General features: G+C 42.2%; 1 long non-coding RNA gene across 4 annotated transcripts in view; it reads left to right on the top strand.

The window, feature by feature from the left end:
- LOC138916569 (uncharacterized) overlaps positions 1-25,102 on the top strand; it is a 106,040-nt gene extending 80,938 nt beyond the window's left edge. The window contains exons 4-5 of one of the 4 annotated variants that reach the window (XR_011423845.1): positions 19,185-19,619; positions 20,773-25,102. This is a non-coding gene — a long non-coding RNA (uncharacterized lncRNA). Of the gene's footprint in view, positions 1-4,260; positions 6,937-19,184 lie in introns of those variants that run through there. The other 3 variants (XR_011423843.1, XR_011423844.1, XR_011423846.1) reach the window with 3 other exon arrangements.
- The last annotated feature ends 842 nt before the right edge of the window (positions 25,103-25,944 follow it).

The following is a 25,944-nucleotide window of genomic DNA, read 5'->3' as shown; positions in this document are numbered from 1 at the left end:
CTTACTTCTCTCACTTAACATAATAGTCTCCACACCTTCCTTTATCATAAATTCGTAGCAAACACATATTTCAATATCTTGATGTTCTATGCTCTAATTTAAACAATTTCCTTACTGTTGGACTGGTGGTGGTATTCCAATCAATTGTACAGATTATTTCCGCTGCTTCGTTATTATACTGTTACTGGTGAGCATCCTTTCCATATTCAGGATTGTTTCATTAGGATGAATTACCAAAGGTGGAATTGCTGGGCCAGCGACTCTGAGCAGGTGAAAGGTTTTGATAGTTGCTGAAGGAGAGCTGCCTGAAATGAACTGGAGGGGCCGGTGCTCCAGAAGTTGAGGGTGGGACCCCAGGAATGACCTTGAACTGAGAAGGTTCTAAGTGCAGCTGCAAGCGACTGCAGCCGAAGAAGCTTGGCCGGTGTCAGAGGCACAGATCCCTACTGAGACTTGATCATGTGGCCCCCCTGCCTCCGGGCCGAGAAGCCCAGGGCCCCGGGGCTTTGCTGGTCCTGACATGGCTGCCTGCTCAGTAGCACTGCTGAGACTTGCCTCTAATCTACTGTGCCCAAGCTCTGGGCTCTTTTTTCCTTCCCTGTTTCAGGCCATTTCACTGAAATCTGAGCAAATGATTGATCACTTTAAAGCAAGGAACAAATGGACTTTCTGGGCAATCAGACCTCCTTCCAGCCAGCGCGCATTTGTGCACCCAGTGGTGGGTGGGATGTCATCAGCATATGATGGCTGAAATTTTCCGTGCTGTGACAGGCAGAATGATCCCAGCGGTTTGTCTGGGCTGCAGTGAAAGTTGGAACAGGAGCATTCTTGTGGTAGGGACTGGACATTTCGTCTCTTATCAAGGGCTAACAGTTCCCATGCAGGTGAAGTAGGGGCCACAGGGGGAAAGGACTGCAGTGCAGGAGGGCGAGTGTGAATTGAATTAGCGGCTAATTCCCCTGGCAGAGGTTACGTGTTTTCCATACTGCAAATGGGAATGTCTTATCATGAATCGTGACTGACTGCAAATGACCACCAGCACCACCACATTCGTCGAACACCTACTATGTGCCGGGCACTGTGATAGGTGTTTTACACACATCGCTCAGTTAACCCTGCATCAGTGTTTACCTCTGTTTTAGCAATAAGGAATCTGAGGCTCAGAGAGGATTATAGGTAGGAGGGGTGCCAGGGTTTGAAGCGAGGTCTACCCATGTTCTTGTCCTTGCTGCTTTTTTAAAGTTTGTTATGGCCTGTGATAGATTAATTGTTTCATGAATGCTCTTTAAAAAAAAAATGCAATGTGTTTACCATTAACAACTGCTCCTTAGCAAAATCCATGTTCCTCTTTTTTTATTTTTAAAGATGAATGTTTTCTTTTTAAGATTGGCACCTGAGTTAACATCTGTTGCCAATCTTCTTTGTTTTTCTTTTTTCTTCTCCCCAAAGCCCCCCAGTATGTATTTATATATTCTAGTTGTAGCTCCTTTGGGTTGTGGTATGTGGGACGCTGCCTTGCATGGCTTGATGAGCTGTGCCACATCTGTGCCCAGGATCTGAGCCGGTGAAATCCTGGGCTGCTGAAGCAGAGTGTGTGAACTCAATCACTGGGCCACAGTGCCGGCCCCCTGTTCCTCTCTTCTGGAGCACATGGCTAGACTACATTTCCCAGTCTCCCTTGCAGGCAGATGTGGTCATGTGACTGAGTTCTAGCCAATGGAAGATGAGCAGTTGCAATGTGCATCACTTCCAGGTGCTTTTCTCCTGGCAGCTAGTTGTAATGGAGATTTTTCTCTGTGGTGACAGAACCCACATGTGAAGGATGGCACTCTGTGTCAGTGTAGTTCCCTGAATTACTGTGTGGAGCATGACTACGCTACCTTCCATCCCCACCTCACAATCTGTTCACCTACTCATAGTCTTATGTAAACAGCGCATAAACTTCTTTTGTGTTTAGCCACCATATGTTTTTGGATCTAGTTTTACAGGCTTTAGGCTACCCACATAACACAGAATGCCAACACTTCTGTCTTAAAAATTCAAGAGGATCCAGCAGGCTGTTCCAAATACAAGTCAGGAGAAGGTCAAAGGGATTTGCAGATGGAAGCAAGGGCTGCATACACAGCAAGGGGTAGGCGTCCTCTCTAGGGTGTATTAATGGAGGCTCCAGGGCACTGCAAAGCCTAATGAACTCAGTTACAGAGAAAGTAGATGAAGGTCCTGCCCCTTTGTTTGGATGTTGGCCTATCTTTTCTTACGTGAGGAACTTTCCCTAGAAATAGTAACAGTTAGATTTCTATTCCCATTTAGTGAATCATCAACTTTATTTATTGATGGTGACTGGAACAGAGGTTAGAGTAGATTGTGATAACCACAGAATTCTACTTAATTTAGGGCTAGAGCATCCCAGAACTTTCTTTGACCCTGTGCCTTCTGCAAACCTTTCTGGGATATTGAAATGGAATCAAGAGGCAATTTGGTGTCTCTCTGAATTCTCTCATTGCTATAATATCTGATACATTAAGAGGTCTACCCAGAAAAGGGGATGGTTTTAACGAGCTTATGGATTGGAATCATAGGGTTGGGTTTGGTGAAGACTTTCTTATGAAAAAAGGCTTCAGCCAAGTGCCTGGCTGGAATTCTGTCTATATAGCTTAGCAAAAGGGCTAACAGAGAACTGTACAACATGTGAAGTGGATAGGAGGAGATGGAAGAAAGACCATTTCTTCTTTCCTTGCTTCCTGCTTGTCTTTTGGTGTTCAAGATGGTGTTAGTGGGTGTGGTGACGGTGGTGCCATGGACATGCAGTAAGTAGAGGACCAGAGGCCATGCAATGCTAATTAGATGTGAAAATATTTGAAATAGTTTTTTTTTGCAAACCAACTTTTCCTTTTTTTTTTGGAGGGGCATATTTGCCCTGAGGTAACATCTATTGCCAATCTTCCTCTTTTTATTTTCCTCTCCAAAGCCCCAGTGCATGGCTGTATATCCTAGTTGTAAGTCGTTCTAGTTCTTCTATGTGAGCCACCGCCACAGCATGGCAACAGACAGATGGGTGGTGTGGTTTCACACCCGGGAATTGAACCCAGGCCACGGAAGTGGTGAGAGTGCTGAAATTTAACCACTAGGCCATCGGGACTGGCTCTGAAGTAGTTTTTTGAAGATGCGATGATAATTAAGTAATTTCAGTTTTTAATGTCCATAATTATAATGCACCCAGTTTTTCCAGGAATTTTCTCAAATGTTATTCTTACTTCTAAGTATTCCCTGACAGCATCCCTCTTTCTCATCCTCCATGGGTGATTGGTTGCAACCTCCTGTGTGCTTGCATCACACTAAGTAAAAATATCTATTATAACATTTATATCAAATTAATTATTACATTAATTTATTGGTTTGCCAAAATTTATTGAGCACCTGCTGTGTGTTGGGCACTGCAGAGGACATCAGGGTTACAATGATGAATTTGATGTAAGTAACTCCTAGGCTGGTAGGGGAGACTCAGAAGTGAATCAGCAATTGCTGGGCAGAGTGATGGGTATGATGAATGAAGTATGCACAGGTGGATTGAGGGTTGGTAGGCAAGGCATCCAAATGGCATTGCAGGTGATGCCCAGGATAGGCTCCTGGAGGTGATGACACGGGTATCAGTTGAAGTAAGTCCATCAAGAGAACTGGGAGATGGCTGGGAACAGGGGGGCTGTTCATGGCAAAGACATGGAGGTGAGAAAGAGCAAGATGCATTTCAAAAGCTATTAAGTAGTTTTGCTGGAGATGAGCCTGGGGGAAATGCAGGCAATAATTTGTAACTATTGAGTTTTTGTGTCTGATTTTTCTTGCTAGTTTTTGAATTCGGGGATCATACGTTTGTGTCTTTATGTCCTGGAATCTGTAACACCGAGGGATTCAGTAAGTTTTTGTTGACTGAATGAGAGTTGGCTGATACTGAGTCACTGACATCTGCTGGTCTCAACTCTCAGAGCTGCTGGTCTCATGTTCAGCCCTGTAGGCTCTCATACAGGATGGGCGAAGATTCCTCCAGCTATAAAACAGCTGGAAGCTTCTTTGCAAATGACAAAAAGGAGCACTAAATTTTTAATGCTTAAAAGTTAAATATTATTATAAAAGTAATTTAATATAAATGGCTTTCAGCAAATCCTTATCCATATTTCATGACTGCAGTGGGTGTCTGGGTTCTGTTTGTGAGCAATTAATTTTAATGGTTACATACTCTCAATTTCCCTCTGTTTTTCTCTTTAGCAGACCCCCAGGTCCATCAGGAAAGTGAAGAGCTAGACATCAGATGTCACTGTGGATAGAAGGAGACACAGAGTCCTGAGCTGAGGTCTCCAAATGACAAGTTAATAGGATCTGGGAGTTGCTAAGTGGGAATAAGCAGCTATGCTGTAAAACCCTAAAGTATGGTGTTGACTTGTGACATGATGCCTTTATGCTTCCCCTGAAGAGTTCCACAGTTATGTGTTCCCTCCTCTGTGGTTCCATAGTACCTTCATTATATTCTCTTATAGCAATACAAATTGTGATGGTGACTCTCATTCCTTGAGTGCCTACTATGTGCCAGAAGCCACACTGAAACTATTCTATTCCATTACACTAACCATGGAAAATGGGCATTTTATTCTCCATTTTTCTGACGAAGAAACTGAGGCTAAAAGAATGAAGCTGTTCAAGTTCATGTAGTGTTTTGCTGTTTTTTTGTCTCTTTGGATTGTGAGTTCTGTCTCAATAGGGATCATTCTACATTGTGAGTTCTATATCAATAGGGATCACCATATTCTCCCCTGTAACCCCAGTAGCACAGTGAAGAGGACAAGAGATTCACTAGGTGCTCACTAAATGTTTGCTGAATGAATAAACTAATGAAAACATGAATCAGTACTATGAAATCATTAACTGTTATAGTAAACACTTGCCATCTCACAAAGACTTTTTAAAGAGCAATCCCTTCTGGGATTGAGGGGTTGGTTGATTTTCTCTAATGCAAAAATCCTCAAACTGTGAATAATCTCTTCATATTTTGCAAAGGATTTGGCATGCAAAAGCGAGCCCTGTATCTTCTCTCCAGTGGCTTTCAGGTTTCATAGTAGTAAAAGGGTAGGAGCAGAGACAAGTGATGCTGATTAAGCTTCTTGATTTTTGTCTTCAAGTCTGACCTGGGCTTACCCTCCTTCTCGTGCTGACAGAGGTCTCTTTTTGAGGCCTCAACTTTGGCTGCAGTGGAGAGGAGGGCTGTAGAATTGCATGATTCTCTAACACTTGCATTATGTGTTGTGGGAAAGTACTCATCTTTGGTATTCTACATCTGCAGCTTCTTTGCTTTGAATAAATATAGCATAGATGGATGTATAATATATGCAAAGTTATGCCAAATATAGTCAATCCTCCTAAATGAGTCACTGGGGTCACACAGGCAACTTACCCTTTGCAGTTTTCCACTGAGTGCCCCTGGTCACCTAATAGGAGAGATCAACAAGGGTCAATGTGGCTTTTTTGGGGGGGTGGGGGAGGATTTGCCTGAATGCCAGAGTGCAACCCAAATTCTCAAATTATGTGTCATATCCCAGTGGGAGGCCATAGCATTCTATTCAATGGACATTGACTGCTTACTTCGGGCCAAGCTGGGTGCTGGGGGTCCTTGGCCAAGATCTGAAGAGTCCTATGGTGAGATGTCTCTGGCAGATAGAGGCCAAGGCAGGTAGCAGGGAGGTGAAAAGCTTTTTAGAAGTGACATCTCTTAGCAGAGAAAGTATGGAGGAGGGTAGCACTGGGATGGGAGGGACCTGGGATTCGGAGAGGCTAAATAACTCACCCCAAGTCATAGAGCTAATAAGGGGCAGAACTGGGACTGAAACCTTTGTTGCTCTAAAAGACAGTATTAAAACGCTTAGTGACAAAGAACATGGGCTGTGGATTTGTAAGACCTGACCTGACTCTTATCAGCTAGTGACCTTGGGCATGTTATGCAACTTCTTTGAGTCAGAGTTTTTTCAGCTTCTCTTGGTGCTGCTACTTCTGAGGGTGGCTATAAGTGGGGAATGAGGTCACTTTGGTAACATACTGATTACCTTGCTGGGTATCTAGTGAGCACCAAATAAATGGTAGCTGTTAGAGTCTGCTGGGATATATTGTTTGTCAAATCCAAACCTAAGAGTAAGGATTGGCAAGAAGGAGGTCCCGTGGGTCCTAAATTAGGTAGGCTGTGCTAGATACAACAGATGCTCAATCCATTAGCATCACTTGGGGAGATTTCAAAGCATAATCTTCTCTGACCCCAGAGGTTCTTATCTCTGCAGTGCTATTTTTTTTCAAAGCTACTGGTGATTCTAACTGTGGAATTAGTATGAAAAGCACTGGATTGGGCAATCTTAGAAGGCAGGTGGCTTTGATGGTGAAGCACTGTCCACCCAGATCTCTGTCTCAATGTGACCAGGTTTTAGCCCGTGGGTCATGGTCACTAGTGACTCGTTTAGGTAATATTGATCACTTGAGAGTGCTGACAGTGGAGTCAGGGTGCTAACCTGTGTCCTGAAGGGACATAATCAAAGTAGCATTTTTGAGTCCTGAAGTTGACGTGTGGTGGCAACAGATGACAAATCCCATAACAGGTCAGGAGGGGCTGGCAAAGCAGTCATACCTACAGGACCAAAAGTTCAGGTGTATAAACCCTGGGCTTCCTAGGCCTTCTCCCAGCGAGCCCCACCAGGGTCAGTTTCTCCAGGCGGCAGCTCGCGGTCATTGTGTCACTCCATGCTTGCGTGTCCTAATCAATATGATAACATGTTTTGTTACTACAATGAAGAACACAGATTTGCAGATGATTTGTTAAAAAGTTCAATAAAATATGTATTAGAACAGGATGTGGTTGTCTCTACTTTTCCTCTTTGCCTTTGCAACCAGCCAAGGACAAAGCTGGGGCTGTTGTCTGACTCCAATGGCCCCCTTACTGCTCTTTCACAACTATTCTCGCCCCTCCTTTCATTCTCCGTCCAGCAGCCAGAGCAATTTTCTTAACCAGGAAATCACATCATGTCATTCTCCTGTTTAAATCTGCTGGTACCTTCCCATTGTGCTAAAAATAAAATGCAAATCCCCTCTCTGATCCTTTAGGCCAGGCATAAAATGAACACACCTTCCACTGACAGCTGTCTCTCCCCTTGGACCACTACACTTGAGCTCTAGAAGGTGCTGAGTTCCTTCCCACGTCAGGGAGTTTGTGTTTTCTCTTCCCTCTGCCTAGAATTCCTTTATCCTGGCTCTTCACATAATGGAATCTGTAACGTTACCTTATAGAAGAGGCCATTCCTGATAACTTGAGCTGAAATAGTCTCCTGAACTTACTGTCCCTGGTCACTTTCCATCAGATCACTCCATTGGTTTCCTTCATAGCAATGATCGCCATCATTAATGACTAAATCTTACTTTTTATTTGTATATCCACGTACAGCAGCCGTTCTCACTAGTATGACAGAACTGGGGCCTTGTCTAACTTATTTACTGTTTCCCTGCCAGCCCCCAGCACAGTACCTGACGTGTAGTAAACATTCAATAAATATTTGTTGAGAGAAAGAATGAATAGTTCGATAATTCTGTCACTGTTACTTACACATTCTGAAATGGTTTCTAGAGAGGAAAGGAAAGGTGGAGTGATAACTTGTTTGCTGTAAGCCACACAGAAACTGAGTTAGCCCATGGGAGCATTCATTTATTCAGTCAACAAATGCATGTTGAGTATTTGCTCCTTCTGAGCACTGTTCTGGGCACTGGAAATACAACTGAAAACAAGGCATCAAGTTGCCTGCTCTTATGAAGCTTATAGCAAATATTTGCTGCTAGTGCCATCCCGTTGATTCCAACTCCTAGCGCCCCTGTGTACAGCAGAGTGAAACCCTGCCCAGTCTTTTTGAGCAGCATTTGCCCTCCTGGCACTCTATCAGACAATGCTCTGCTGCTATTCACGGGGTTTCATGGCCAATTTTTTCAGAAGTGGGTGGGTATGTCCTTTATCCTAGTCTATCTAGTCTGGAAGGTCCACTGAAACCCGTCTACCGTGGGTGACCCTGCTGGTATTTGAAATACTGGTGGCATAGCTTTCAGCATCACAGCAATGTGCAGCCACCGCAGTGTGACAACCGACAGATGGGTGGTGTGGTTCCCTGACCAAACCCGGGCCACGGTGTTGAGAGTGTGGGGAGAATCTTAACCACTGTTCCACCATAGCATTATTATGGGACAAATAAACAAGCCGATTCCAGCAAGTAATAAGTTCTCTGAAGAACTCATTCATAACAGGATGCTGTGGTCAAAAATGATGGGGAGCAACTACAGAGAGTTTAGTCAGAGAAGGCTTCACTGAGGAGGCGGCATTTACAGAGGACCCCACAGAAAGTGCATCCTATACCGATATCATATATCTTGTGTGTATCAAAGAAAAAAACTCTCAAAGTCACTGCTCTAGGAGATGGTACTCAAGTTTTAATTAGAATCCACTTAACTCAGATGCTATTTTGTTCCCTAATGGTGATTAGTGCTGTCTTGGGTAATTAACAGCTCTTAGATTTGGAGGGGAAAATAATTATCTGCCTGACCTTGATTTTGTGAGTGTTGAGTCAGAGGAATGAAAGGGGCCAGGATCTAGCAGGATGAGGGAGACAGATGTAGATCGAGCTCAATGTGGCCAAGAGGGAACCCACTGGGCAGGTGGGGAGTGGATTCCCTGTAAGGAGCAGAGATTCCAGGGACTGGGCTTCCTGGCCTTTGGTTCTTTCCTACTGGATGTCATGGTCCAGACAGCTGTTCCCATGCTGTTGCTGGTGTGACCTGGACCAGGAAATCTGCATGCCACCTACCGGCTTTGCTTGGCCACCTTATCCGCATCCACTTTTCTAGAGGTTAGAATAGAAAGCTCACTGTTGCTAACCTCTTCTTCCTTTAGCTTCCCTGGCTATGGCAGCTTGGTCACAATCTGGAGCTAAGAGATCCCCTCCTCATAGAAGCAACTGACTCTTCACATCCCTCATTCCTCCTCATCCTATCAGTCTCTCCTAAGACACAGGCAGTCAGACTCTGGAAAGTTGTGGATGAAGGACACTGACTTTTTTTCAAAGTCAGGCAAAGTAGTGTGCGTTCTTTAGTTTTTTTTTCTGACTCTGTGTTTTCCTTGCCTTCCCCCCTTCTCTTCTACTTCCATTCAAGTCAGCTCTGGATTAGAGTTTTAGTTCAACTTTCACTTCTCTTTCAGCAGATTTTTAATTATCCCAAAGCCACGCTGAGAGAAGGCCGGTTCAGAGGCTCCAGGCAGTTTTGGTCACATCTGCAGATCACATAGGTTTCATCTCTATGGCAACTGACCCATGTTGGGTGGGAGCAAATAAAGCTCAGACCCAAAGGTTAATTGCTGTTTCATTTCTGCTTTTTTCTCCTTGCAATTCCAGCATTGTGGATGGAGGTTCTAATTAGAATCACATTATCAGCAGATTGAACATCTTCTTTACTATTTCAGTGGCTGAAAAATTACTCCAGCTGGCTTGGAAAAGAAAAGTGATAGATGGTTTCTATTGGCCTTGATGGCTCCTTTTCCCACCTCCTGGAGAACAGACAGCTCAGATGATCTGGCCAAATGGCCTGGATCTTTGCAGCACCAAGGAGCAACATGCTCCTTGATTCTTACTCTATTTTAACATTAATAATATTACTGATAGTGTGACTATTTATTGGTAATTTACTTGTGCCAGGCACTCTGCTAAACACATGATCTCATTTAAACTGTAAAGCGATGCTTGAGTTAGAGATTCTTAACCCCGTTTTACAGATAGGAACAACTTCAGAGATATTAAATAGCTTGCCCATGATCATATAAATAGTAAGTTGCAGAGCTGTATTTTGAACTCAGCTTATCTGATTCTAAAGCTCTTGACCATTAGCCAGATCCCAAAATACACTCCCTGAGGTTCCAACTTGGTTAGAGAGACGGGGAAATACTCAGAGAAGGCAATTTGGCTTTCCTTGTTAGCTGCCTCCATTCAAACATGCTCTGGGACTTGGGTAAACTCATTGTCTTCCCATTAGTGTTCCGAAATGGTAATGACAGAAGAAGGGTATCATGGTGCACATTAAATCTTATATACAGTTTCTCTGTTTCCCTAGAATTAAAAAAATCAATGTAAGACTTTATTCATCCTCTCCAAATACAGTACTGTTGTGTTCGTGTCTTGCCTTTGCTCAGGTCTTCTTTCTTCCTGGAATTCTCTTTCCCTGTCCAGAAATCTACCATTTACACTTCTCATCCTTTAAAGCCCAATTAAAAACACAATATCTTTTATGAAATGTACTTTCTTTGATAACTATGGCCCATATTTTTTCTTTTGTCATGAATTCCTACAATCGTTCATTTTCTGAATTGTGCTGTTGTTGTTAACAATTTAGATTCCAACTCAGATTTCCTCAATTTGAATCTCAGCTCCACCATTTAATACTTCAGTGTTCCTGAGCAAGTTTCTTCTCTGAGCTCAGTTTCCTCCTGTAACTGGGGACCATAACAGACTCAACACCTTAGTGGGTTCTTGTGAGCATTAAATGAGTTTCTACAAGTAAAATGCTTAGAAGAATACAGTGTTCATAATAAGTACTACATAAATGCTTGCTGTTGTTTCTTGTCTTGCTCATTAATTGTTTTGTTTTATATTATTCAGGACAGAACTTCAACTCAAACACATCTCAACATCATAAGGAGATTTATTAGCCCTTTGACTGGGCAGTCCAGTGATACACCTAACATTAGCATCACTCTGTCCAGGGACTCAGTGATGCCACTCAGGATATTTGTTCTCCGTGCTGACTTAGTTCCCAGGCAGGGGCTCTCTTTGTGGTGCTCCCCCCAGTGTTAGGTTTACATCCTCCCACTCCAGCAGTCAGGTAGCTCCTCTTCCATCTTCACCACAGCGAAGGTTCTGGGGCTTCATTTAATTACCCCAACTCAGACCACATGTCTACTAGTGAATCAGAGGTTGTTGCCAGGGGGATCCTCCTTGGCCAGGCTCTGGATACAGAGTGTAGAGTTAGCCCTCGTCAAATCAGGTGGCCAGGAGGCTCCCCCAAGAGAAATCGGGGCATATGTCTACCTTAATGTGTGCTATCCCCTTTTAATGGTATGTTGGTATTGGGAGGATAGCGTTGGACCCCTCTTTTGTGCTTAACTTTAGGCAGAAGCTCAAAAATGAATTCCTGGTTAATGGACTTACATGTGGTGTCTGCCCTTAAGACTAGGAAATGAGCTGCCTGAGTCACAGCCTGGACACCCAGATCCATTCAAAGCTGCCTTGAAAAGTTAGCCCTTGGGGAGGGAGGGAGGGAGAAGAATGAGATGGATGGAATGGGAGGAGCCTTCACCTGCAGTTGTAATGTTTTATTTTTCAACAAAAGGACGTGAAGCAAATATGGAAAGATGCTCATATTGGTTAAATCTGAAAGATGGGAACATGAGTGCTGTAATAGTCTTTGCCTTTTCTGTGTGTTTGATATATTTCATCTAAAAACAACAAAACAACAAAACAAAGCAAAAAACAGTAGCTACTTATCCAGGCAGCTTTTTTTTTCCCTCTGCGTCTCCTGGAAACCAAGACTGCTCAGCAGTCACAGAAACTCTGGTGGTCTTCTGACTAATGCCACTTGTGAAAGTCAGCCCTTTCTTCCCGCTCTCTCACCTGATAAAAAACATAAGGTTCACAGTTATCTTAAAGGAAAGTTCAGCAGTCTCTCGTTATGGTTTGAATAAAGAGCTTTACCTGAAATCTGTTATGAGAAATAACCATGTCAAAATTTATAATAATGATAGCAATAATAGTCATCCCTTATTGAGAACTGACTATTTCTCCGGCACTGTGCCAGGCACTTAACATACATTATCTCATTAAATTCTCCCAACAACCCTCTGAGGTGGGTAGTACTATTGTTCCTGCATGGCAGATGACCAAGCAGAGGCTCAGACTGGTTAAGTCACTCGTCCAAGGTCACATAACTATAATTTGCGGAACTGGGTCTCAAATCCAGATCTGTCTGATTCCAAGGTTGGTCTTACCCGCATCCCGAGATCTTCCCCTCTGTTTACCCAGGAGAAGGTCTGGGCATCAAGAGACTTTGGCAGCTGGTACTTCCCTCTCCAAGGGTGTCATTAAGAACATGGAGCCTGAAGTCTGAATGTTTGACTGAGCTGTGCTACTTACTACTAGGTGTCTTGGAGAAGTCCCTCAAACTCTTTGAGCCTCAGTTGTCCATGAGTGAAACAGAAGGAAGGATAACACTTATTTCATAGATTTTCCTGAAGATTAAATGAGACTGTGCGTGTAAAATGCTCAGCATAGAGGTGGGCAAATAGCGAACGCTCGAGAAATGTTAGTAACATTTTTTCCTTTAGATAAAGGCGAGGCCTCACAAATTCACTCCATTTTAGTCTCTTTCATCACAATAGTATCTCTCAGCACTTTTAAAAATTAATTTTTATCACATGATTCAACAAATCTAGATGGTTCTACAAGGCTTTTAATGAACTGAACAACCTCTTTTCCTATCCTTCTCCACCGGGATATCTGCTTCTAAGAGTCAACCACTTTTGATTCTATTACCTAGTTATTTTCTGGGACTTCCCCTCCTTTTTTCTTTTTGTAAGTTAACTTTTTTTACTTTGAGATAACCATGAATCACATGCAGCTGTACGAAATAATACAGAGAGATCCTTTGTACCCCGTATCCAGTTTCCCCCAACAGTAACATCTTGTAAAACTATAGTATGATGCAACTAGGATATTGACATTGATACAGTCAAGATACAAAATACTTCCATCACCACAAAGATGGCTCACCTTGCCCTTTTATAGCCACACCCACTTCTCTCCTGTCTCCTTAACCTGTGGCAACCACTAAACTGTTGTCCATTTCTATAGTTTTATAATTTCAAGCTGTTTATATAAACGGACTTGTACAGTATGTAACCTTTTGAGATTGGCTCTTTTCAATCAGCACAATTCTCTGGAGATCATTGTGTGTATCAATAGTTCCCTTTTTATTGCTGAGCCATATCTCATGGTTAGATGTACCGCCACCCTTTCTCAGCACTTTTTATATTAACCCTCAGTTATGTTTTCACACGTGGCCCCTGCATTTATTTTTAGGGCCAATACCACTTTCTCTTGTCTCTGGCAATGCATGTTAGGCATCTTCAAAATGATGCCTCCCAGCAGTCTTCCATGGTTGCCTCCTGCCTTTTTATCCCTTTATTTGTCATGCCACCAACAACTCAAATTACACTCTAAGAAAACAAGGAAGGAAATCTAAAAATTTCTCCCTCTATATAATTTCCCTTTGGTGGTGTTTTCATTGTCAGATACAGACATTCTTTTGTATGTTTGCACAGAGCATTTGAAAAATCATAAATGGCTCAAGTTAGTAAAAACACAAGGAAAAGGCTTGATGGGGTGAATGCTCGCACCCAGCCATCAGAAGCTGCCTCTGGACAGGCAGAACCATGCCCTGGGCTGCACTGCTGGAATCCTCCAGCTGCTCTCTCAAGGATGACATTACCAGTGACATTAGGAAAAGACTTCCCTGCATAATTACTTCTCCCATTCAATTTTAGCAGCAAAACATCTATAAAGTGTGTGTATATTTATGTGTGTTTTGGGTAGAAGTCAGGGAAGAAGTGGGTTTGAGTGCACAAATAATAGATTTTCTGAGTTAGTTGGTTTCTCTCCTTTTCCATTTGGGTTCTTCTTGCCTGTTTCTTTGGAATCCCCTCCTACTGAGCCCCACACAGAGTTCTTCTCAAGATCAAAACCAAAAAAGCCTTGATTTCCTAGGGCAGATTGAAAATGCTTTAAGGGAGAGGACTACTGTTTCCCATTTTTAATTGCTATCAATATAGCGTCTTTCACATAGTAAGAGCTAGATAAATGCTTTGTGTTTGATGTATTGTTGATTCACAAAAAGGTGAATTGAAAGGATTCAACTTTTTGAGTTTGGCTGTTTCTGGGACTTTGAGAAGACATTTTTCAGGTTTGTCCCTTTCTTTCTTTTCTTTTCTTTTTTTTGAATTTCTGACATTTCACCAAAGGGCTTGGTTTGCCCCGATTCTTTCCATTCCTATAAAAGAGTAGACTGGGAGTCAGAAAGACTACTTTGAGTCTTTGATCCGTTATTTACTAACTGCAAGATTTTAAGCAAGTCGATTAATCTGCATAAAATGGTGCCTGTAATGGATGCTCAGGCTCTGGGACAATCTAGAGATCAGTCTGCCTAGAATTTTTCTGATACAAAGTAAAATATTGTCATTGCCTACTGTGAGGGGTGCAGGAGTAAAAGAGAGAGAACTCTTTCTACATGTCTATGTAGAGATGGATATTCCAAAAATGTGGACACTGACGTTACTCTTCATTGCATGGGTTTTAGGACCCTTATTAACAGGTCTTTGGTATCTTTCACTTTAATTGTTCCAAAAACGTTTGCTGTATATTTTCCCCTTTCATAAGACAGAATCTTTTCATGTAATCTGTTGCAATGAAAAATTCTTTTGGCTTTCCTGCAGAGCTCTGGAGATAGCACTTTTTCTTGGAAATCTCAGTGGAGTGAATTAATCTACATCCAAGAAAAATTAGAGATTCAATTACCTGATAACCTTTAAAAGGATAATTATGTTCTAAATGCCTTCAGCTTTGTTGTCAGAGCTAATTTCTGAACGTTCTCTTCCAGTTCGGCCTCTAACTGTATGCCCAGGATCAGTGATGATTTTCCCATTGTGATATGCGGTTTTCATAATTTGTAAGGCACAGTCACTACTCCCAGGAAGGCATTGGGACACCAAGATGCCTGGAGCATTGACCGTTAACCTAGATACTTCAGGATGATGGATTGAGTAAGAATAAATATAGGGAATGGTGACAGAGAAGAACAGTGGTTGCTGAAATGTCAAACCAAGAGGGAGGCCATCTGGTCAACTATTACTTCTTGAACATCAAATTACAGGGGAAAGGGACTAATATTTCTGCAAAATCTACTGTGTGTTACATGCTGGGCATAGTGCTTTAAATATATTATTTCATTTACTTTGCTTAATTAGTACCATTTAAAAATGAGGAAATGAGGCTCAGAAATACTGATAATGTGGCATGTACAAGATTGCACTTGTAAGGGGCAGATTTGAACACAAATCTCTGACTCCAAAACTCCTTTCAGTAGGACTTGCTGCCTTGTAGTAGAGGAAACAGGTTCACGAGGATGTGAGGTTGATGAAGTCACTGATTCTAGAGGGGGGTTCTGGGAAGATAGCAACATAAATCTAACGCTCTTTTCAATTCAGTATCAAACAATTCCAATGTATCTTTCTCTTATAAGTCAACTAGTTGGGGCCTACAGGTTGCTAAGTGGAAATGAGGCCATGGGCTCTGTGGGAGTCCCATTGCAGAGAACTGGTGCAGGTTTTCTGCTCTGTGGGCTGGGCAAATGTCTAGCTACTGGTGACAGAGAGCCCTGAGGCAGGGATTATAAAATGGTGACATTGAGAAGAGATTGGCCCAAAGAGATTTGTGGATTTGGGGAAGAAGTATGATGGCCTTGCATGTGTGTGTGCCAGGTCTCCATGACACCTGAGATGCCAAGCAGTAACCGAAAGTATGATCTTAGTCATCCCTGCCCTTGAGGAACACGGAGGCTCCCACAGAGAACGATTTTGCCTCCCTCCACTTGTGGACTGCTGCCTGGTAGGGTATTCTGATGACAACACCTGAGTCCTAGTTATTAAGGAAAACCACAATACGTCCAAACCAGAGATAGCAAGATCCAGCAGAGCATACAGAACAGAGACACAGATACAGCTGCCGACGGAGACGTGACAATTTGGACAGAAAAATAAATGCACTTCAAAAGATTCAAGCACAGTTGGAAAGGACTTTTCAGAGCTAAACAACACTTGCTACATCCATAGATGAGTTAAGGCAAAATGACCATATTAAGACAGAAATAGCCAGACTGGAGGAGCAAATGGAAGAAATTTCCAAGTGTAAAGCAAAATAGTCACAGATACTGAAGAGATTAAAATGATAGCGTTATGTTTTAAATAATAAGATTAAGCATTAGGAGCATGTACTACACATCTATATGGGACCATTTTGAAAATCTAGAGCGAGAGTTGACAAACTAAGACCCATGGGCAAAATCTGGCCCACTGCATGTTTCTCTATGACTCACAAGGTAAGAATGGTTTTTATATTTTTAAACAGTTGTCTAAAAAATAATATTTTGTAATATGGGAGAATTACATAAAATTTGAAAATCAGTGCCCATAAATAAAGTTTTATTGAAACACAGCCACACCCATTCATTTACACATTGTCTGTGGCTGCTTTGGCACTACAGTGTTAGAGCTGAGTAGTGAACAGACTGTCTGCTCCACCAGCCTAAAACATCTGTCCCCTCGTGAAAAACATTTGTCGACCCGGACCTATAGGAAGTAGATCATTTTCTAGCAAAATATAACTTATTCTGGAAGAAATAGAAAACTTGAATAGACCAATTACCATAGACAAAAATGAAAAGGTAATTTAAAAAATCTACTATTGAAAAAAACCACCAGAATGGTAGATTTCAGTGATGAGTTTTATTTAAAGTTTTAAAGAACAGTTATTTTTAAATGTTATTTAAACTATTCCAGGCCATTGAAAAAAACACAAACTTCTTTAATTCATTTTATGACTATAGTAGGACCTCAGTACCAAAACCTGATATAAATAATATGAAAAAGAAAACTGTACATCAATCTTATTTATAAATATAAATGCAGAAACCATAAATTAGATTATAGTTACACATCTATAACAATGCATCCTATTCTTGAGGATAGTTTTCTTCCAGAAATGCAAAGGTGATTTAATAGCAGAAAATTTACCAACAAATTGTGGGAGGAAAATTGTATTCATCCATCAATAGATTTAAAAAGAATTTGATAAGCATTCCTTAAAAATTTTCTGTTAAATTCAGGAGTAGATACTGCTGTCCCTCATCATTATTGTTCATTGTTATCTTGGAAAGTTGGGTAATTTCAACACAATAAGAAAAGAATATTAAATAACTTGTAAAATGTTGGAAAATAAAGAGATGATATTGTCACATTTTCTGACTCTGTGATTGTGTACCTAGATAACCTGAGACTCTACAAAACTATGGGAATTGGTAAAGGAATTTGGTAAGTAGTTGGATGAATAGACAAGTATCGGCAACTATTCTGCATTTATCAATAACCACCAAAGAAAGAAAGAAAAAGATCCCTTCACAAAAGTGCAAAATCTATGAAATGCTTATAAATAAAACAAATAAAATAACAAAAATTCCATAAGAAATTTAGGTGGTTACATGTGTACCCTAGAGACAGTGAGATCTTCTTAAGCTTTTTGAATATGTACAAATAGCTACATTAAATGATATAAACACAGAAAATAGAGAAGTGACAGCTTTCAAGAAACAATTATAATACTGATGAAAGACAAAATTAGAATATTAATCCTAATATATCTAGAACCCTTAAAAATTGACAAGAATGGGACAAAAGATCCAAAAGAAAAAAGGGGAAAAAAAGCATGAATACACACGGGGACATAGAATTCAAGTCCAAATACTCAACAAAGACGTGCAAAGGTCAAATTCAGAAGAAAATTAGAAAAATGCAAATTAACATAGCAATAAGATATCGCTTCCCAATGTTCAAACAAGAAAAAATTAAAGACATAACATTTATTGCTGTTTGGGATGTAAGAAATGTAAATTGTTATTTTATTTATTTTTTTTTTTTGGTGAGGAAGATTCACTCTGAGCTAACATCTGTGTCAATCCTCCTTTACTTTGTAAGTGTAATGCCTCCACAGCGTGGTTGATGAGTGGAGTAGGTCCACACGCAGGATCCAAACCCATGAACCCAGGCCACCAAAGTGGAGTGTGCAGAACTTTAACCACCCAACCATGGGCCTGGCCCCTGTTATGGCCTTTTTGAAGAGCCATGTAACAACATCTATTAAATTAAAAATACATATAGCCTTTGACCCCAATATTCCATACTCGAAATGTATCTTATACAAATAAAATTGCCATTACACAACCACATATGTACAAGCTTATTTATTGCAACAACAGTTGAAGTGGTGAAAAATCGGAAACCTAGTGAATTCCCATTAGTCAGGAACTGCCCCTAAAAATGATTGCAGATTCGCATCATGGGACTATTACAAAGCGTTTGAGAAGCATGGATGAGAGCTGTACTACATCTCTTGTGGAAGAATTTACATGAAGTATGAGTAAAACAAGACATGCGTGTGAAATTATGTGTATTTGTATTTGAATATACGATCATGGAGAAAAACATACTAGGCTATTAACATGCATTATCTGAGTGGGAGTAGGGAAGAAAAAGGGAGGTAGGAATTCAGGGAAAAAAAGGAAAAGGAGAAATAAAATATGGGACTAAAAATTACCTAGAGCATACCTGAATTTATCTCGTTTATGCATTTCAAGTACATATGTGTATGTTAATAGAAACGACGGAAGTGAGAAAAGCAGATGTTGAATTTGAACAGTTACAGCCGTAGCTTTCCTCTGCCGCACGATGCCCGCCTACAAGCTGCGGACTCCTCGGGTGCCACCTGACAGTTGTTCTGGCTCAGTGCAAGATTGCAGTGAAAAGTTCTGATTGCTGTGTCAGAGAGAGCCTAAAAATCAGCTTCAGCCCGGTCAAGGCCAGGGATCAAAGATTCTCAGTTGTAGAACCCTGAGACTTTTTAGAATATTGCTCAGGATTTAGTTCTGCTTTTTTTTTTTTTTTAAAGATTGGGACCTGAGCTAACAACTGTTGCCAGTCTTCTTTTTTTTTCCCCCCTGCTTTTTATCCCCAAATCCCACCAGTACATAGTTGTATATCTTAGTCGTGGGTCCTTCTAGTTGTGGCAGGTGGGATGCCGCCTCAACGTGGCCTGACGAGCGGTGCCATGTCCGCACCGGGATCCAAACCGGCGAAACCCTGGGCCGCTGAAGCGGAGCGCAGAACTTAGCCACTCGGCCACGGGCGGCCCCGTAGTTCTGCTCTTTTGCTTATATTTTGGACTTGCCTTGTCTTCAAATGTGTTTGCTCTTTTCAGGTCATTTTCTCCAGATCCCCAGGACAACAAGAAAGGAGTCATAGATCTGGGTTCAAGCCCTGGCTAAGCCACTTACTTTTGACCGTGACCCTGATGAAGCCAGTGACTCTCAAACTTGAGCACCATCGGAATCACCCTGGAGCGCTTGTTCAAACACAGATTTCTGGTCTTACCTCCAGGGTCGCCGATTCTGTGGGTCTGGACTGAGGCCTGAGAATTTGCATTGCTAATAATTTCTGGGTGAGGTTGCCACTGCTGGTGGTCCAGGGACTGTCTTTGGAAACCATTGGGATAAGCTATTAATCTCTTGCAACTTCCTTTTTTTCCCCATAGGTAAAAAGAAAATAATCATGGGCTTAGGGTCTGCTGGGATTTGAAGGATCTTGTGAATTCAACCCTCTCCCTCTGCAGATGAGGAAACCGAGGCTCAGAAAAGTGAGGACACCAATCCTTGTTGGCAGAACCAGGATAAAAACCCAGGTCTTTTGAGCTCTGGTGCAGTGTCTGCAGCATCCCACTATCTAATGCTGCCCATGCCAGTCTTCTTGGGAGGGCATACGAGACAATGCTGATGAAAGGGTCCCTACTGACCCCTCACAAAAGCAAAGAGTTATTATTATCATTTATTGAGTTTTGACAGCTGAGAGGGGGTGTCTTTGAAGTGTCTAATAAGCAGCATTCTTTCATAACTAGATTCTAAACCAATTGATAAACAACATGAAACAGATGGAGGACAAAATATCATTTCACTTTTGACAAGACGGTTTGAAGGATGAAGCTTTTATTTATTAGTGAGAGATTTCCAAATGCTAAACCTATGAATTAGAATGGGAAAGAAAGGTTTTCTCCCTAACACTTTTAATGTCAGGCACTGTGCTTGCATGCTCCGTCTCATTTAGCCATTTCCACAGGCCAATGAAATAGATCATGTTATTATCATCATTTTACAGCTGAGGAAGCTGAGTCTCAAAAGGACTGAGCGACATATGTGGAAGATAGCAAAGACATGGATAAAGAGAACAGATTAGTGGTCACCAGAGGAGAAGGGGGTTGGGGGGGTGGGTGAAAGGGATAAAGGGGCACATGTGTATGGAGATGGATAAAAGTGAGACTACTAAGGGTGAACACGATGAGGTGTATTCAGGAATTGATAAACAATAATATACACCTGAAATTACCCAATGTTATAAATCATTATAATCCCAATAAAACTACTTGGGGAAAGAAAAAGGACCAAGTGATTTGTCCAAGGTGGAGTTTGGAATGGAATCAAAAGACGGTAGTCTCAACAACTGTCTACACTTTAATTATGCTGCTGTGTCCTTTTGTGAGCATTTACTATGTCCCAGGCACGGTTTATCAGTTTAAGTTGGCTCGGGAAGCAGAACCTCTATGGATCGTATGCCATCAAGGGTTTATTACTGGAGTGGAGCAGGGCATGAGAGGCTGTGGTCTCTGCCACTGGTGGGGGGCCTGAGGTCACTGTAAGTCAGCAGAGCGGGCACTTGGAAAGAAGAACCAGTTGTAAAGTGGGGCAGAGGGAGAACAAACTGGAATCTTGTCTGTTTTTCACCTCCACCCCCCTTAGCAAGATGGCGACCGGCAGAAGTGGCTGGCATGTGTTCTGGGCTGGCCCTCTAAAGAAGCTGAAGACTGGGCCCAACCTACAACAACCAACAAGAATGCCAACAGATCAGCGACCACGTGGGCAAGCTGCAGTGGTGCCTGACCCCCTACACAGACCTTCAGAGTCAATTGCTGCTGCTTCCTGTCTGCTTTCCAAATCTCAGACAAATTACCTTGTGACCCACCCTAACTCAGGACGAGGCAGGGAAGGGAATTCTGAGAAACGTAGTTCCAGCTTGGCTTAATTTACCCTACGGAACCACCACACACGGTGACAATTATTTTACAGACATTATTTCATTTGTCTTCAAAGCAACCTCCTATGGCAAGAGCTCGAGTTTACAGGTGGGGAAACGAAGGTTTCAGAGGCTACATAACTTGTCTAAGATATAAACTTGCTTAATGTGCAAGGGGTTTTGAAGTCAGATCTCTGTGACATTAAACCTGTGTTCTCACCCCTGCATGACAGTATACACTGATTTTTCTCTAAGTGTTCCTCTGTCTACTCTCATGGAAACTGTCACTGGCATAAGTAAAAGGCTTCACACAGACTGCTCTAGGCATATCAGACACCCCAGATGCTTTTCTCACCTTTCCTCATTCCCTAGACCAGAGCTTCCTCGCTGAGGAGCTGCCATTAGATCATAGGCCTGCTGGGGATAGGCCTGGGGCAGGCGGAGCCCCTGTGAAGGTCACCTCCAGCTCTTGGCAACCTCATGGGTTTACCCCAGTGGGTGCCATGATGTGAAGGCCGGGGAGCATTAGTATGGTCTCCCAGGACATACCTCACCTCACAGGGGTGGAATTTACCATCCTCTGGGAAATGAACCTAAGAGAACTTATGTGCAGCCTGTTAGCGTGAGAGATACTGGCTGGAGCCTGCGGAGGAGGAAGTCTTCACGTGACACTGTCAAACTCCCGGCAGGCAGACAGGTGTCTTGGTTTTGATTTTCGTTTTATAAACATTTTTCCTGCCTGTCAGTTCTCCAAATAGAGCCAAACTCATCTCCATGGCAGCTGAGGCGTGAGAGCCCTAGTGAATATGTCAGAGCTGAGGAGAACGCTCCACTCCAAAACAGGCGTAAAAGGGAGGAAAGAAAGAGGTTTGCTCTTATCGCAGAGTCTGGACAATATTGAGTATGGCAGAGTGGTCGAGACCAGAGGTTCTGCGGTCAGACGCCTGGTCTGAATTCCAGGTGCGCCATCACAGAAAGACTTTGAGCAATGACTTACTAAGAAGTGAGGCACTTACGAAGATGTATGATATATGTAGTGGATTATATGTATATAATATGGATTATATTATATAATGTAATGTATGTAAATATACGTAATATGTAATATGCATATATGTAAATATACACTTATAATTATATAATACTGAACTTGAATACAGCTTGAACTGTAAAGGATAAACCAGTGAGCTTTGTGGTCAGCTGGATCTAAATCCCAACTCTGCTATTCCTATTAACTGTGTGACCTTGGCAAATTGTTGAAGTTTTCTGAGATTAAAATAGTATTTCCCTTATTGACTTGTTAGGATTAGATGAGGTAACATGTGTAAAGCATGCAGCAGAGTGCCTCATATAGAGGAAGTATTCAATCAATTATGACTGTGTTATTTCCCTCAGCCTGATTCTAGCTCTGCTTGCTGCTGCGTATCCATCCCTCAGTTTGGCTTTCTGTCCATGTGGGGGAGCTGCAGGCTTAGGGTGGAAAGAAGGGGGAGGAGAGAGAGGCAGCAAATCCACGCTAAGGAGGGCATCTCTCTGTGAGAAGGTCTAGGATAAAGAGGGAGAAGAAAAGGGATTGGCAGTGATGGAAATGTCACTGACTATGCGTTGGTGCCTTGGGACTTTAAATATTAGTCATTTGACTTTCCTTTTGTGTTTTATTTCTTTTCTGCACAGCATCATCAAGCCCCAAGTTAGGTTTTAAAATTGAATGAGTCATCCCATTATCCTTGAGAACTGTGTCAGGGACAGAGTATCATCCTTGTTCACTAGTGAGAAACTGATAAACAGCGGGGTGATTGGTGCAAGGTCACAAAGCCAGAAATAGTAGTCACGGTCAGTGTGCTGGCCTTCACATGTTACTGCCTGCCCAGGTTATAGGACACTGGTTATGTCACTGGGAGAAATGGGGTAAGAAATCACTTTGCTTGATCATCTATCATGTGCTAGATACCATGCCAGGCATTTTATGTTAGTGTTTCATCAAGTTCTCACAACTACCGTATGAACCAACGTATGGATCATATTGGTACTATAGTCCCAATTTATAGATGAGCAAATTGACACTTATTTTGGGATTTGAACTAGTCTTCCTGATTCCAGAATTTGTGTTGTTCTCATTGTGTCATGTTGCTCCTGAATATTTGGCTCTTGTTGCTATTTCATGAGCATCCTGGAGGCCAATGGGGCTTCCTCTTGGGCAGCTCTCTCTAGTCAAAGCCAGTGCTTCCTTTCCCCCCAAATCTATTCTGTGGCAATAGGATGCCCCCAATTCCAATTGATTGCTCTACTTCCTGCCCTCTCCATCCTCTTCTCCTTAAAACCTGAGAACTGGAGAAGACCTTAGTGATGTTTTCTGGGAACGACAAAACCTGTGCAACCATAGATGTCCTCGGATAGTGGTTATCAGCTACACAATGCAATTCACGTCTACAGATATTTATTGACTCCTCGCTTATGCCAATACCTTGTTAGATTCATTTCATCTCTGGAACCTGGCAAGCCCAATAGCTCTGAGACAGCACATAGTTCAAAGCAACAGACATTCTAATCATCATCATCATCATCATAAAATAACTACCATATAGCAAACACAGTGGTTTATAGATAGCTCATTGACTCTACAGGAAAACCCCAAGAGATTGCTATGTTTATCTTTCCAATTTTATAGATGAAGAAGCTGAGAGTCAGAGAAGTTAAATTAGTTATCGAGAGCCATACACATTGTAAGAGGGAAAGCTGGGAATTTAACACAGGGATTTTCTATACCAAACCCTCTCCCTTTGATAATTTACCTTCCAGGCCAGCACTGGTGGCCTAGTGGTTAAGTTCAGTGTGCTCCACGTTGGTGGGTCAGGTTTGGTTCCTGGGTGTGGACCTACACTACTTGTCTGTCAGTGGCTGTGCTGTGGCAGGGGCTCACATACAAAAAGAGGAAGAATGGTAAGAGATGTTAGCTCAGGACAAATCTTCCTCAGCAAAAAAAGTAATAATTTACCTTCTTGTGTCAGTTAGCATTTGCTGGGTAGCAAACCATTCCAAAACTTAGAGGCTTAAGACAGTATTTAGCTCACGTCTTTGTGTGTCAGCTGAGAAGTTTTTCTGATCCTGGCCATATCAGCACCCTCTCATGTTTCTGTGGCCTGCTGGCCAGTTTCTGGGAACTGGATGATCTAGGATGGCCTCAGTTACATGTCTGAAGGTTTACTGGCCATTAGCTGAGGTATCTTGGTTCTCCTCTGCTTAGCCTCGCATCCTTCAGCAACTGCTCTGGGGCTGTCCACACAGTGATCTCAGGGTACCAAGCACAGCAAGAGAGCAAGTCCCAATGCCCCATCGCTTTTCTTGTCTCTCCTTGTTCCTTTTCTCCCTCTCTGTTAGCCAGTGTCCTGTTGGCCCAGCAAGTCGAATGGCCAACCCACATTCAAGGACTGAGAATTAGACTCCACTTCTTTGTGGTAAAGGAGGTATTTATAGGCAATTTTTCAGTCCACCATACTTATTTTCTGCTAGGTCACTCAGTCTGGTGAGGTACAGAGATATGCAAACAGATAAGTGACAGGACATTTTGAGAACTGCTTATACATATGGAGGCTGCCTACTTCATTGGCTTCTAAAATGCTCTGGGCAGCACAGAACTTGGGAGTTCCCTCAAGTACATGAGATTTCCTTGAGAAAAAAGCCAGTGCAGGTCCTGGAATGCCTTAACACTGGGCTGGTTTAGTGGGGAGAAGTGGTGACCGAGCCCTTGAAACCCTTCAATTAATTTTTTTCTGAGTATAACTTTGCATTTTCCCTGCATCACTGCCCCACACCCTCCTGCTGAGGAACCTGGCACAGCTGCAAGCCCAGCTGGGCATCTGTTTCAGGAAACTCAGAATTAACTTTATGGCCAGAAATTGCTAAGCATGGCTCAATGTGGCTTCTATCCACTTTGGGGATTTAACAGACCCAAGTGACATGTCTTTTGTCACGTTTGGAAAAGTGTCTCTTACATAGTCGTGCTCTTCAAGAGGCAGTTGATTCCAGCTTGTTATATGAGTCTTAGATGTTTCTGTAAGTGAGCAAAGGTGGGTGGGTGGGTGGGACACACGATGGGGAGCTCCTTGAGGCCTCAGGCCGTGATGGAGCTCTGATGTCCCTCAGATGGCTGCAGTTCCCCTTGTCACTTCCCTTCTACTGTCAATAGAGACAGAATAGTGCTAAGTGTGTGGACTCTGAGCAAGACTGGATCTAAATCCCAGTTCAATGTCTTACTCACTCTGTGATTGGAGTAAATTACTTAAGCTTGTTGTGTTTCAGCTTCTTAATCGGTAAAATGAAGGTAATAAAAGTAACAATTCATAGGGATGTTGTGAGGATTAAATGAGCTAATATGTAGAAAGTGTTTAGAACCATGGTAGGCACATAGTAAGGCTAAATGAATGTAGGTGTCATTATTCATAACAAGAAAAACTTTTACTAGTATTAGTATTGTTACTCAGCAATGATTCCAAAACCTACCAGCATCTCAGCATTATCTCAGAAATCTTATTAAAAAATCCAGATCCTGTGCCATCCTCCTGGAGATTCTGATTATGGGATGCCCAGGAATCCATACATTTTATCAAGGGTCTGACGATTTTAAAGCAGCCAGTGCCCAGAGCAGCATGTGGGTATTATAGCCTACCCTATAAAGCTTGGCACATTTTCTTCAACACTCAACACACGGAGATACTGAGATCACTTAAAGAAGACTATTCAGAAAGACATATATATAAAACAGCTATTCCTGCCTCTACAGACCCTGAGTGCAAAATATACTCACCCCTTCTCCAAGAGAAAAATCCAAGACACAGTCCTTGCTTTCAAGGTTCTGTCCTTCCTAGGATGCCCTAATGAGGAATGGATGTTCCTAATTA

The sequence above is a fragment of the Equus caballus genome, chromosome 12 (genome assembly GCF_041296265.1).
Source record: "Equus caballus isolate H_3958 breed thoroughbred chromosome 12, TB-T2T, whole genome shotgun sequence".
Taxonomy (NCBI): Eukaryota; Metazoa; Chordata; class Mammalia; order Perissodactyla; family Equidae; genus Equus; species Equus caballus.
Note: the sequence above shows the minus strand (reverse complement) of the source record. Positions and strands in the feature narration are given on the sequence as shown.